The following is a 13,482-nucleotide window of genomic DNA, read 5'->3' as shown; positions in this document are numbered from 1 at the left end:
TGATGAATTTCATAAGACTGTTCTATGAAAATCATTATTTCTACTATATTTTCTGCTTATAAATGTCAGCAATTTTCATAAATGGGCCTCTATGCCGTTCAATCGGACATTTTCATAAATTTCATAAGACTGTCTTATGAAAATAATAAGAGATGGATTCGGAAAATTTCCCCTCCAAATCATAAGACAGACTTATAAAATCCATTTAAAATCCTTATGTCTGAAAGTCATAAGACATTTTTATGGAAATTCAATGTAAATTTTGCTCGGTGTACTAAAACGATCGAGAAATGTCAGCCATGTTCTATTTTTATGTAAATGCACAATAATATCCATAAATAAAAAACTTATGGCATTCATTCGAACATTGTGATGAATTTCATAAGACTGTTCTATGAAAATCATTATTTCTACTATATTTTCTGCTTATAAATGTCAGCAATTTTCATAAATGGGCCTCTATGCCGTTCAATCGGACATTTTCATAAATTTCATAAGACTGTCTTATGAAAATAATAAGAGATGGATTCGGAAAATTTCCCCTCCAAATCATAAGACAGACTTATAAAATCCATTTAAAATCCTTATGTCTGAAAGTCATAAGACATTTTTATGGAAATTCAATGTAAATTTTGCTCGGTGTATATATCTACAGTGAAATTTTGAAAATGTTTCAAATCTAGGACGATTTTTCAGAAGGGCGTAAGAGCAAAATGTAAACAAACCGGTTTTATGCTTAATATTGAAGTTAATGCAATAAATTACCGTAAAAATTAAAAAAAAATGTGATAAGCATTTTGGAACGCCTTACTAAGATTTTTTAAATACGGCTTATTTCAACTTTGTGAGATGTGGAATCGAGTTGTTGCTACGCCCCCTTTTTTACTGTAATGATTCTGTCAATATAATAGAGGTATTACACGTTAATTTGAATTGACAATACTCGTAATAGCTCACTTCAACCTAACAATCTAATAACTTGAATAGATTTAAATATATATATTTCGTAATTAGTCTGAGATTAACATTGGAACGGCTTAGGCCATTATAATAGGTTAGTCTTCCATACGCCCTGCTTTATCGACCGTTTTTCATCTGCCAACATTCATGCTCTGAGCATTCATGCGCCTCTCTATCTAAAAGAAGAGACCAGCCTTCTGCTAGGAAGCCATTTTGTACTAGCCAACATCAGCCTTTGTTAAAATCAAAACAACCCAATGCTATTGTAAGGGCGACGTGGGCCATAGAAGCAGCTAGGCCCATCATATGTTGACTACTGTCAAAATCTGTATATCTCCATGACGGATGACAGGAGTGACACCTCCCTGGAAGAGACGACAACGCAGGCTTCTGCTCTTCTTAATTTTCCCGACTAGGCCCTGCAGCAAATCTAAAGACAACAAGTGTTCATCGTTGCCAGATTCCTTTTGTATACTTTTCGCAATTGCTGAAAATAATTGTACCTCGAAAATCGCACCTCAACCAACAATTTACAATGCATAAGCTGCGTTTAAAAATTTAATTTAATTTTTATTCGTGTTTCTCTTAACAGTAGACGTAACTATATAATCATTCAGGACTTTTATTCAATTTGCATGAAATGTTGATGTGTATGAAAAGTAGCCAGAATAGACTCAGCAGCACTGTTTTCCATCCCGTTGGTAAATATAGGTTTGTTCCAGTACACGGAAGTCACTCCGGAGTAAACAGGAGCAAAAAATCTTTGCTCCTTTTTACTCCGGTTTGCTACCAGAAGAAGAAAAAAGAGAAGAAGAGAGTACAGGAACGATTTTCTCCGGAGTACTTCCAGTTTCTCCTGGTACTGGAACAGACCTTATAATAGGCCCTTAGGGCATGTTCAGGAGCGTTTTATTTTGTATAGGAGTTTCAAAGTAAAACTGGAACTGAAACATTCACATCCCTAGCAGAGCGTTTTGTTTTATAATTTCGAACAGTTTTGTTTGATGATTAGGCCATTTTTGAGTCGCCCTCTTATTTTGACCACTCACAATTTCGCCCTGCAGTGTCGCCAGAAAACAAAAACCAAATGTGGGTTTCGCCGTGCTCGCCGGAGGGGAAAATTTGTTATTCCCCCCGGGCGTATCAAGCAGTTGGTTTTTGTTTAGGGAGACTCTGTTTACGGGCATTGTAAGTAATGATGCTGTCAATTTCGCCCGTACACACTACCTTAGAAATGCAGAGGCGTAATCCGCCTGGCGGCTTGTTTACAGTTGAAAGTCAGATCCGCCGTTTTGTTATTGATTTTCATGAAGTGTGAAACATTTTTAAATGAGATTTTATATTTATTATGAAGTATTTTTACTCCTCTTTAAGATATTACTCAAATCTCCGTTTGTGTACATTTGTTATATAGGCCCATTTGTCGGTTTACGATCGAAATGATTTTGATTTTGACATGCACCATACAACTCGCGAACAAAATCAATAGATACGTAGGAAAAACGTACTATTTCTTAACGAAATCTGAAGGCACGGGGAAGAAAGTTGATTTTCTTTAAATGCCAGTCTTATTTTTTGTAAATAAATAACTTTTTTCAAATATCTTTAAATTACGATTAAAATTTTTCATTCGGTGCAAAAACATTTTTCTAACCCTTTAACGATTGGATTTGATTCGCAAATGATACTTTTAAAGAGAAATTGACGATTTTTATGACAAAAATTTTATTTTGCTTGTATTTTGATAGCTCCATTAACAAACATGTTCATTTTGACTGCAGCGCAGTCCTATGTGTCGTTTTGTCGTTAGACAACGAATAAACGCTCATGATTGGCAAAACGACCAATCAGAAGCTGGTTCAATATTGAGGTTAGGACTGGATCAAATTGGCTACGCGATTGTCTTCTCTTCTCTTAAGCTACCAGTACACTGTTTGTCATAACGTAAAATATTTGATGAAGCAAAATTTGATCAAATAAACGTGTTTGACAAACAAATTTGACAAGGCCGGTACACGAGATCAACTGTTTAACAAACTTTTTTCATCAAATATTTGCATTGATGCGTTACCGGACGTTACGCCTAATATTGTTTGACAAACAAACATTATATAAAACAAGTTTGATGGATCAGTACACTGTTTGTCGGTTGTACGACTTACCCCCGAAAACCATTCCCCAGAAACTGAAGCACCGAAGTTTTTTCCCCAGAAAGAACTATTCTCCAGAATACCATTCCGTCGAAAGTACCAATTATCAGAAAACCTTATCCCAGAACGTATTTTTGCCCAGAAAACCGTTACCCAGAATGAACAAATACCCCGAAGTTCATACCCCAGAAAAAACCATTTCCCAGAAATTGAGGTATTTTAAATGAAAACGACTTATTTATTAGTACACTCGTGATTCGCTGGTTGGACATTTTTTAACTGAACCGCTTTTTAGTTGGACCTCCGCTAGTTGGACCATTGTCCAACTAAAAAGCTAAATGTCAAAATCTTATGTCAAATTTACTTTGACAATCAATCTGACAATTATAAGAGATGTGAATAGATGCAATTACACTACTAACGTCTCCTTTGGAGAGTTTTTGACATCTATCAGTCGGTCCAACTAACGAATCAAATTCGTTAGTTGGAAAGAGGTGTGGCCCAACCAGTGAATCACGGCTGTATTAATATTCAGGTTTGGTTTTGTAATATAAGAGCTATTGATAAAATGAAATCTTTTAATATTGTACCATCTTCCTGGTCGGCAATTAAAACTTCTTTTTAATTTTTTGTCTCTCCTGCATGTTTTTTTTACAGCGACGCCGGTTTATCATATTTTCTTGCAAATATCGCATATATTCCGCTGACTCGACAACTCTTCCTCTTTGAATGCTTTCACAACCGCATAAAATTTAACGTCACTGGTACCTTTTAAGAGTGCATTTGATTTGTTGTGATACCCTTCTATTGCGTTTGAGATTCTGGGTATGTCATTGAGGGTGTTGTATCGCATGGTCCATAATTCAGGGGAAAATGTGGCCTGTGCCTGTGCGCAGTGTTTTCCAACAAAAAGTTCAAGGCCTGGGTTTGTATGAAAGAGATCTCAATTTGCACGCTTTTCAAATAAATTCCATATCGCACAGAATTGGGAACAATCCTTGCGAAAGCGTTTGTCTCATCGGTTTCGAAATCTGTCAATACAATCGACGGATTAATTGTAATATTGTTGTTAGCTGCTATGGGTTTCATCAGTTGTAGAGCTTTTTTGTAGTTGGATTCTGATTTATCTGGAAGGAGCATGTGTACTAAGGGCAAGAACGTTCGTTCAATGCTCAATATTCCGATTGACCCGTGGCTGACAATTTATGTAGCAGATGAATCAATAAGGACATAACCTGTGATCAACTCGTATGCCCGGTTTATTCGAACATAGGAGTTGACTCCTTCTTTTAGACATGAGCAGTTCTTTGAATATGTAGGCCAAATAGCCCTCGCAATGAAACTTGTTATTCACTCGTCTGACCGGTTTTCTCAAACATAGGGGTTGATTCATTCTTTCCAGCACGCTATGGAATAGCTGGAGTAAAAAGTTGGCTAAAATAGGAAAAACATATTCGAACTATCATATTAAAGATTTTACATAACATTCTTCGATGTTTGTTGCATCATGTACCATCGAAAGTTCAAGAGGGTCCTCTACGCTCGAGGCCTAAAATTGAGGTGTTTTTTGGTGATAAATTGCGAAAGATCTTCTGAATGGATATTGATTTTTTTTTATTTTGAAGGTACATGTTTCGGCTTTTCAATTTAACTTTAAACGACGAAAACAAAAATCTCTGCGATCTTGAAACGTCATTGGTGACATTGATGTTTAAATTACATGGGTCCCGCTTAAGTAAAGTTTTGGCTAATTGGGTAATCAGTAACCAAAAGGTTGATATTCTCTATAATCATAGCTACGTTGGCTATATTTTCTCGAGTTTTTTTTAATTGTTTTTTTATGTTATGTAACGATTTGTAAAAAATTCCAAATATTACGTCATTTTTTGAATAAAATTTTGCAAATTGTACTCGACCCAACAGCGGTATGATTTCTGAACAATTAAAAAAAATATTGAAGTCAGACCAATAGCTCTATGAGGAAACTCGACAGCTAAAAAACACTACTCTCGGGAAAACGCGCTTTTTTTCGTCTTAAAAAGTGAAATTCGAAAGCCAAAACACGTATCTTTGTAATAAAAAACATAATCAAAACCTTAGCAGTTTATTTCCATAAAAACCTGTTTTAATCCACCTAGAGGTGTGCCTTTCTCATTTCTCCAAACTATGATTTAATAGCTGGTTCGTACAATATAACATTATGGAAATGTCTTTTATTCTAATTACATTTGGTAAGTATATATAAGTATATATACCTTTTTGCATTCATCGCGGTATCGGTTTGAATCGGAGTTTTCTATGTGATCGCACTCCACAACCCGTAACTCCGGAGCCGGAAGTCGGATGAAGATGGAATTTAATATCAGTTTCCGGGGACGCAACACCTTTCATTTGAGACTAAGTTGATCAAAGCCATTTTCGAGAAACCAATATAACCGTTATTCTGAATTTGGATGCTTCCGGATCCGTCGATGGTGGCCAGTGTGGCCAAAGAGACTTTGAATGACTGTTGGTGACCTAGATCTACAAATTCAACAGTTGTGTTTACATTTTGGAAAAAATTTCACCTTTTTACATTCATCGCAGAATTCGTTAGAATCGGGATTTGCTGCGTGATCGTACGTATCACCCTGTAATTCAGAAACCAGAACTCGGATCCACACAAAATTCAAATGCAGCTGATGGACCTTTCATTTAAAATCAAGTTTGCCAAATCGGTTCAGAAAATTTCGAGAAACCGATGCACAGTGGTCCGAATCCAGAATTTAGGATGACAAAAACATTTGTGACTAAACTACTGGTTCTAGAGATTTCATGTCTTCGGAACAAATAATCTGTGTCAATTGGGGCATCTTTTGAGATGGGTGCTATTAGGGTGGTCCTTATTGTTTGTACGATCTGAAAATTATTTTCGAAATAAGAAGAGATAGAACAATTAAGTGTTCCGCAAAATTGTAGTACAACCTTTTTTAAGCAACTTTGCTGAAGACGTCATATTTGTAACTTTAATGGTTTTAATTTTACAGCTATTAAAATGTTGTGTGATAGGGTATCCCTAACAAAATCAGTTTTTTCGTTATAACTTTTTAAATAATTTTTTTCCGTCAATAGCGTCTTCACAAAACTTTTTGAGCTTATTGAGACGAATATTATTTACATAGACATATTTGAGATAGCTCATTTAGTTCAAAAGTTATGATCATTTTTAGCAAAAAAACACAACCTTTTCAAATGTTGATATCTTAAAATGGAGCAAGTGAAATTGATTTCTTCTTTTTGCATTCGAAAGACCACAATTGATAGTATGTTTTATGAAAAAATCTCAGCGGTCATTTTTGTTTAACTCATTTTATTTTAGTTTGAATAATGAGAATATTACTACTATTTGTAGCATTAAAAGTGAAACGGTCAGTGTAACCTAGCAACTATTTTTAAAATAAGACCCGATAGATAAACAAAATCTCAAATAAAACTGGCCAAGTGTGGCAAAGGGCCCACTGAGCTGTTGTTTCTAATGTAGTAGTCGTGTATCAATCCATCTGAACAGCGGAGAACGTAGTGTGATGTTTGGCTAGCCATCCTAGCCACACATATTTTAATTTACAGTATCAACTTTGTTAGCTATTTTTGGAATATTTATGAATAGGAGAAACGAAAGATGTTAAAATCGAAAAACAGATAGGTATTCTAAAGTTAATTATTCGTAAACTTAGAACGGAAAGCTAGAGCTAGGCAGGATCATATGGGCATGATCGAAAGGAAATGTTAAGAATCGGTGGTCGATGACGACGTTTTGAGAAGGAAACACCAAAGTGGCGTGTTGGAAAGACGACAAATCGTTAAAGAAAAGATCGAGCCTTCGAATTAATGAGTCATTACCCAATGGAGGCAATTCCAATGATGGCAACGCGACAAGAAAAGTTTTTGTGAGTTTGTGAGATCACGGGTTTGAATGCAGATTTATTGGAACGATTGCGTATCATTCTCGCCGTTATCAATAGCGATGCAAAAATAAACGCCCAAGTTTTTGCAGGCTATTTGGAAGCAACGAGAATGTTTTACGATCACGAGTACGGTTGGTTCCTCTATCTCCAACCCTTCATAAACTTTTGGTACTTGGTTCGTCTATCGTCAAGCATGCTTTTCTTCCTGTTGGTAGCGTATGTTCCATGTTGATGTCCGAATCTTTTTCAAAAACAAAAATATCAAAAAACCAACACAATACTCTTTTTCAACATTAATTTTTACGTAAGAAACAACTCACTTGATGTTTTTTACGTTGATTAAATGTAATGTACTGAGAACGAAAGACAATTCGTTTCCGCAGAACAATACGCGAAAACATAAACGACGTCGTAACTAATACAGCTGCTTCACGGCAACAGCCGAAATGATGTCGTCTCTACCGTGTATCTAATTCACGCAACACGAGCTACCTCTGCAATAACATTGCAAAGATACTGCCCTATACTTATTGTACCCGTACCTGTTTGACCCCATTCTACTCTATGTATTTCTATGGTTTTCTCGAAACTTGCGGATAGACTTATTCCTCGTTTCTAAGGCCATTTCACTGAGGCATTAGAAACGAGAAATAAGTCTATCGGCAAGTTTCGAGAAAACCATTCAAGAAAATTTAGCAGCGTTGCCAATATTGAAGATGTATTAAAAAAAATTGCTGCTTACTTCGGACCCTATGATCTTGTTGAAAAATAGGTCAAATAATGCGCCTTTCGCCGCACTTAAGCAGGGTGCTGGGAAGGTTTTCCGATTCTCGAATGGATTCTACCAAGGCTATGACTAAAATATTAATTCAGCGGACTCTTCGCCACATTATGACGTAGTGCTGGAAAGGTTTTCCGCGGTTCAGGCGGAACAAAATACATCGGAAACAACTCAGCGGACCCTTCGCCACACTCGGCCAGTTTTATTTGAGATTTTGTTTATCTATCGGGTCTTATTTTAAAAATAGTTGCTAGGTTACACTGACCGTTTTACTTTTAATGCTACAAATAGTAGTAATATTCTCATTATTCAAACTAAAATAAAATGAGTTAAACAAAAATGACCTCTGAGATTTTTTCATAAAACATACTATCAATTGTGGTCTTTTGAATGCAAAAAGAAGAAATCAATTTCACTTGCTCTATTTTAAGATATCAACATTTGAAAAGGTTGTGTATTTTTGCTAAAAATGATCATAACTTTTGAACTAAATGAGCTATCTCAAATATGTCTATGTAAATAATATTCGTCTCAATAAGCTCAAAAAGTTTTGTGAAGACGCTATTGACGGAAAAAAATTATTTAAAAAGTTATAACGAAAAAACTGATTTTGTTAGGGATACCCTATCACACAACATTTTAATAGCTGTAAAATTAAAACTATTAAAGTTACAAATATGACGTCTTCAGCAAAGTTGCTTAAAAAAGGTTGTACTACAATTTTGCGGAACACTTAATTGTTCTATCTCTTCTTATTTCGAAAATAATTTTCAGATCGTACAAACAATAAGGACCACCCTAATAGCACCCATCTCAAAAGATGCCCCAATTGACACGGATTATTTGTTCCGAAGACATGAAATCTCTAGAACCAGTAGTTTAGTCACAAATGTTTTTGTCATCCTAAATTCTGGATTCGGACCACTGTGCGATGTGGACAAATCAACAAATTTTGTTTTGTAACCATACTCTTCAACTCGTAATCCGGAACAAGATGTCGGTTGAAAATGAAATTCAATAGCAACCTATGGGAATATTATACCTTTCATCTGAATCTTAGTTTGCAAAAATGCGTTCAGCCATTTCCGAGAAACCGATGTGGACATTTTGTTAACAAATCTGCACATACACACATACATACATACATGCATACATACACACATACATACACACAGATATTTTGCGATCTCGGCGAACTGAGTCGAATGTTATATGAGACTCGGCCCTCCGGGCCTCGGTTAGAAAGTCGGTTTTTGGAGCAATTGCATAACCTTTCTATATGCGAAAGGCAAAAGAATAATATTTAATTAGCTTAATCAGAATGAGTTCAATGTTATCTTCATGTGATTATATTTTGAAATGTTGGTGGAATGGGTTTGAAAGTGGAGGGAATAGGTAGAGTGGGAGTGGAGGATGCGTCAGAAATCCTTCATCTTATTTCGGTATACAGGATGGATGAAGGAAATGCGGGCGTGAGGGTGGTCCAAGAGGAGGGGAGTGATGAAGGAGGGAAGTGTAATGGCAAGGCGGGGGGAGGGGTTGGCGACGCAATATTCAACTGCATATTTTGCCTTCCATTTGAGACTTGGTTTGAGAAAATCGGTTCAGTCATCATCGAAGACCCGATGTGACTTTAATTGTAGAATATGCCCGGAATTTCGGACTTCCGGAATCGTCGATAGTGGACAATATATTCAAAGCATGTTTGATTGGCAATCAGTTATCTAGATCTGCGATTAGAAGTAATTTGGTGACCATTTCAATAGTTTTTAGCTTCTGAGGTATTACGATTGTACCGATTTATATGGGAAATTCCAGTGTATCCTTACTAACACCCCTGTAACTCCGGAAGTAAAAGTCAGAACCGAATGAAATTCAGCAGCAGTCAATGGTATTACTGTATCTTTCATTTTAAATTAAGTTTGTAAAAATCAGTAGAGAATTCGTTGGGGAATGTGTGTGATATTAGCTTAGGAACTTGGCGGGTTCCCCGGGGGCGTCAATTTTAATATGTTTTACATCATTTGAACATCATGGTGGTACCAGTTTATATGGGAATTTGCTGTGTGACCGCACTCTTCAACCCGTAACTCCGGAACCGGAAGTTGGATCGACTAAAAATTCAATAGAGACTTATGGGAGCGTTATACCTTTCAGATGAAACTAAGTTTGCGAAAATCGGTTCAGCCATCTCTGAGAAAATTGTGAGTTTAAATCACACACACACACACATACACACACAGACATTTGCCGATCTCGACGAACTGAATCGAATGGTGTATGACACTCGGCCCTCCGGGCCTCGGTTAAAATTACAGTGCCTTTCTTCATATGAGAAAGGCAAAAATGTTTCATTAAACAGTTTTTATTAAATTAAAACTTTGCAATCAATGATGTATTATTAAGTTAGAAAAATTTGTTAATGATCTATGCTATGTACTCTGTTGTTGAAAGTATCGAGTTATTAAGGGGTTACATCATTAGAATTTTCAAAAAATCGAACAAAATTTCAATGGCTGAAAATGTGCTTAAATAGTTTTGAAAATGACATGTCGCCGAAGCGCGTCTTATGTATACCCCAAGCGTACTGAAAAATTTAAACGCGATTTTTTCGAAACCACTTTTTAGCTGGTCGAAAATGTAAGTCAACTCTTTTTGGATCGTTTTGAAATTTACACAGTGTATTCCGAATTCCTATCTGCAGCGACGTACGTAGGATTTTAGATTTTCTTGGCAAAGTTTTTTTTTAAATTTGCGTCGATTTTAATGAATTTTACAGCGTTTTTTCATTAACAAGTGCGCCATTTCGCAAAATCCTACGTCGCTTGCCATTGTACCAAGAAATCGAAAAAAATATTATGTTTTTAGCTCTAGGCAGCCAAAGCTTTGTGCTCAATCATTAACCGTCAATAACACGCAATGCGAAAGAGGTTTGAGATGTTCTATTAGGTATCTAACCTAATGGTACTCTTTGTGTGTTTCTAGATCCTCAGGTAATTTCTGCGGCGCGATGACGCAAATATAGTTGCAGTAGTAGGCTAAACGCTTGACTAAAATGCCAACCGCGGAAATTATTCTAAACTCGCAAGGTAACACAAGTTTTATCATAGAAATTTTCCACAAAAAACATCTGAAATAGTGAGTTTTCCTTGATTTTTGAGCTCCTTTGCAGTTATAGTGGGGCATATGTACCTAGAATTGCATGCTCCAAAAGTACACTCAAGTTTTTTTTACGCGGGGGATACGAGCCGCGTAAATGAAAACCGCGTAAATGAAAACCGCGTAAATTTCAAAATCCGCGTAAATGAAAACCGCGTAAATTTCAAAATCCGCGTAAATGAAAACCGCGTAAATTTCAAAATCCGCGTAAATGAAAACCGCGTAAATTTCAAAATCCGCGTAAATGAAAACCGCGTAAATTTCAAAATTCGCGTAAATGAAGACCATTTAAATTTAAGAATCCGCGATAAAGGGAACCTCATTGATGGATACCGCGTAAATTTCAAAATCCGCGTAAATGAAAACCGCGTAAATTTCAAAAACCGCGTAAATGAAAACCGCGTAAATTTCAAAAACCGCGTAAATGAAAACCGCGTAAATTTCAAAATCCGCGTAAATGAAAACCGCGTAAATTTCAAAATCCGCGTAAAAAAAAACCGCGTAAAAAAATACCGCGCAAAAAAATACCGCGTAAAAAAAAACTTGAGTGTAATCAATGGGTTTTGCATCTAGGGGAAGATGGGGTAAAATGCACCCCCTAAGGAAATATGATCATAACTCAGCTATAGAACATCAATAGGGAGAATTTAATTAATAATATCGTTTTGCCAACATTTTCCTCTGTAATCACCGTCATAATGCTTTGCAAAATAATCAAGAACATGAAAAATATTCGATTTTTCAAAATAATTGAAAATTGCCTTTTGAAAAATAAGCGGGGCAAAACGCACCTGCTCGGGGGTAAAATGCACCACAACAACGGGGCATAATGCACTACAACAACGGGGAAGAATGCACCGCAACAACGGGGCAGAATGCTCGGTGAACAAGCAAGTAGTTTTGTTTTCTAACGAGATTTCACAAAAGTGTGCCATTTAATAGCCTTAGGTTATGCAATTAGTAGGTTTTCAGAACAATTTTTTTGTTTTCGATTAAAAAATCAGCCAAATCAAAGAAGAGGGCATTTTGCCCCCGATGGAACAGAGATATAAATTATTTAGTAGATTTTTCAGATATAGTGCGACAGAAAAATGAACAAAGGTGTAAATAGAACTGGAATGCACTGATATAATAATGCAAATTTCATTTATAAGAGCTGAAAATCCTTATTGCACGAGCCACGATAATGACATGAGAAGAGCACGATATTGTCTTTTGTTTATTTCTCGAGCTGCTATTGATGTACGGTTATGAAATTTTGACAAAGTATGTTTACTTTGGCGGACTTCTGACTGGTGTTAGCCTTTTCTATAAATTTTCTGTAGTTTTCGATATAAGCAAGGGGTGCATTTTGCCTCGGGGGTGCGTTTTACCCCATCTTCCCCTATAGGTGCCAAAATTAGCAATTTCGCCACTATTCTTACATGCGGAGCAAGTGGTTTTAAATGCAAATATTGGTTCAAATCCAATTATAATATTTTTTCTATCAAGTAGGAATTGAAAGCTTTCATTTAACATATACTCATAACCCGTAGATCTTTTCATCTTTTTTAATGCGTTTAAATTTAAGCACAATGCGTAAATATTACAAAATACTGTGAATAGCGAATTTATAACAAGTATTTAAGTACACATGATCTAAATGTAACGAATTGTTTATTGAGACAATAGAAGAAGAAATTCTTCGGCAAAATAATTTTCTGGGTTTTGGTACTTTCTGCGGAACAGTTTTCTGTGTTCTGGTTCTTTCTGGGTGAAAGTTTACTGGGCCTTGGTACTTTCTGGGAATCAGTTTTCTGGGAATTAGTACTTTCTGGAATATGTGTTTCTGGGGAAAAAGCATCGGCATTTTTTCTTCTGGGGAATGGTTTTCGGGGGAATGTTATACAATCCTGTTTGTCAAATATAGTCAAACCGGCGTATACGACAAACAAATCGCCATGCAAAAAAAATTTGTGCTGTTTGAACTTTATAAAATTTCAAGAGTGCAAACACATGAAATATTTGCATTAGCGCAGGGATGCCAAATGATTTTTCAGAAAATTATTTTTATAAAAAACTCGAATTGTCAAAGCAACTATATCGCTTTCCTTTGTTCGTGATTATGCAGAGCAAGGTGTTTAGAGTTCTATGGTGATTCGTCTTTGGCAGTAGCTAGGTGAGAAGCGAGGTAAGCGTGCAACTGGCTGCGAGGGTGAAAAATGACAGCAAACAACTTTGTGAGCAAACTGAAATCCAGGCAATCATATATCGAGACAAATGTTTCATCACTAGTGACTAGTAAACAATGTTGTTAGCTGTCGTTTTTAAAACCAGAATGGCTGATCGGCGCTTTAGATAATCGTATCACCTGAGAATGAAAGCTCATTGATGCAGAGTGTAATTTAACACCTCGGAAATCATTAACGTCATCATCGATTTCTTGTAGCAGATTTCAGTGACAAAATGCGGAGAATTCGTTCGAAGTCAAATTAGAAATTATGCAGGA

The sequence above is a fragment of the Topomyia yanbarensis genome, chromosome 1, assembly GCF_030247195.1.
Source record: "Topomyia yanbarensis strain Yona2022 chromosome 1, ASM3024719v1, whole genome shotgun sequence".
Classification (NCBI taxonomy): domain Eukaryota; kingdom Metazoa; phylum Arthropoda; class Insecta; order Diptera; family Culicidae; genus Topomyia; species Topomyia yanbarensis.
The sequence above is the reverse complement of the archived record's forward strand: the minus strand, read 5'-3'. Positions refer to the sequence as shown.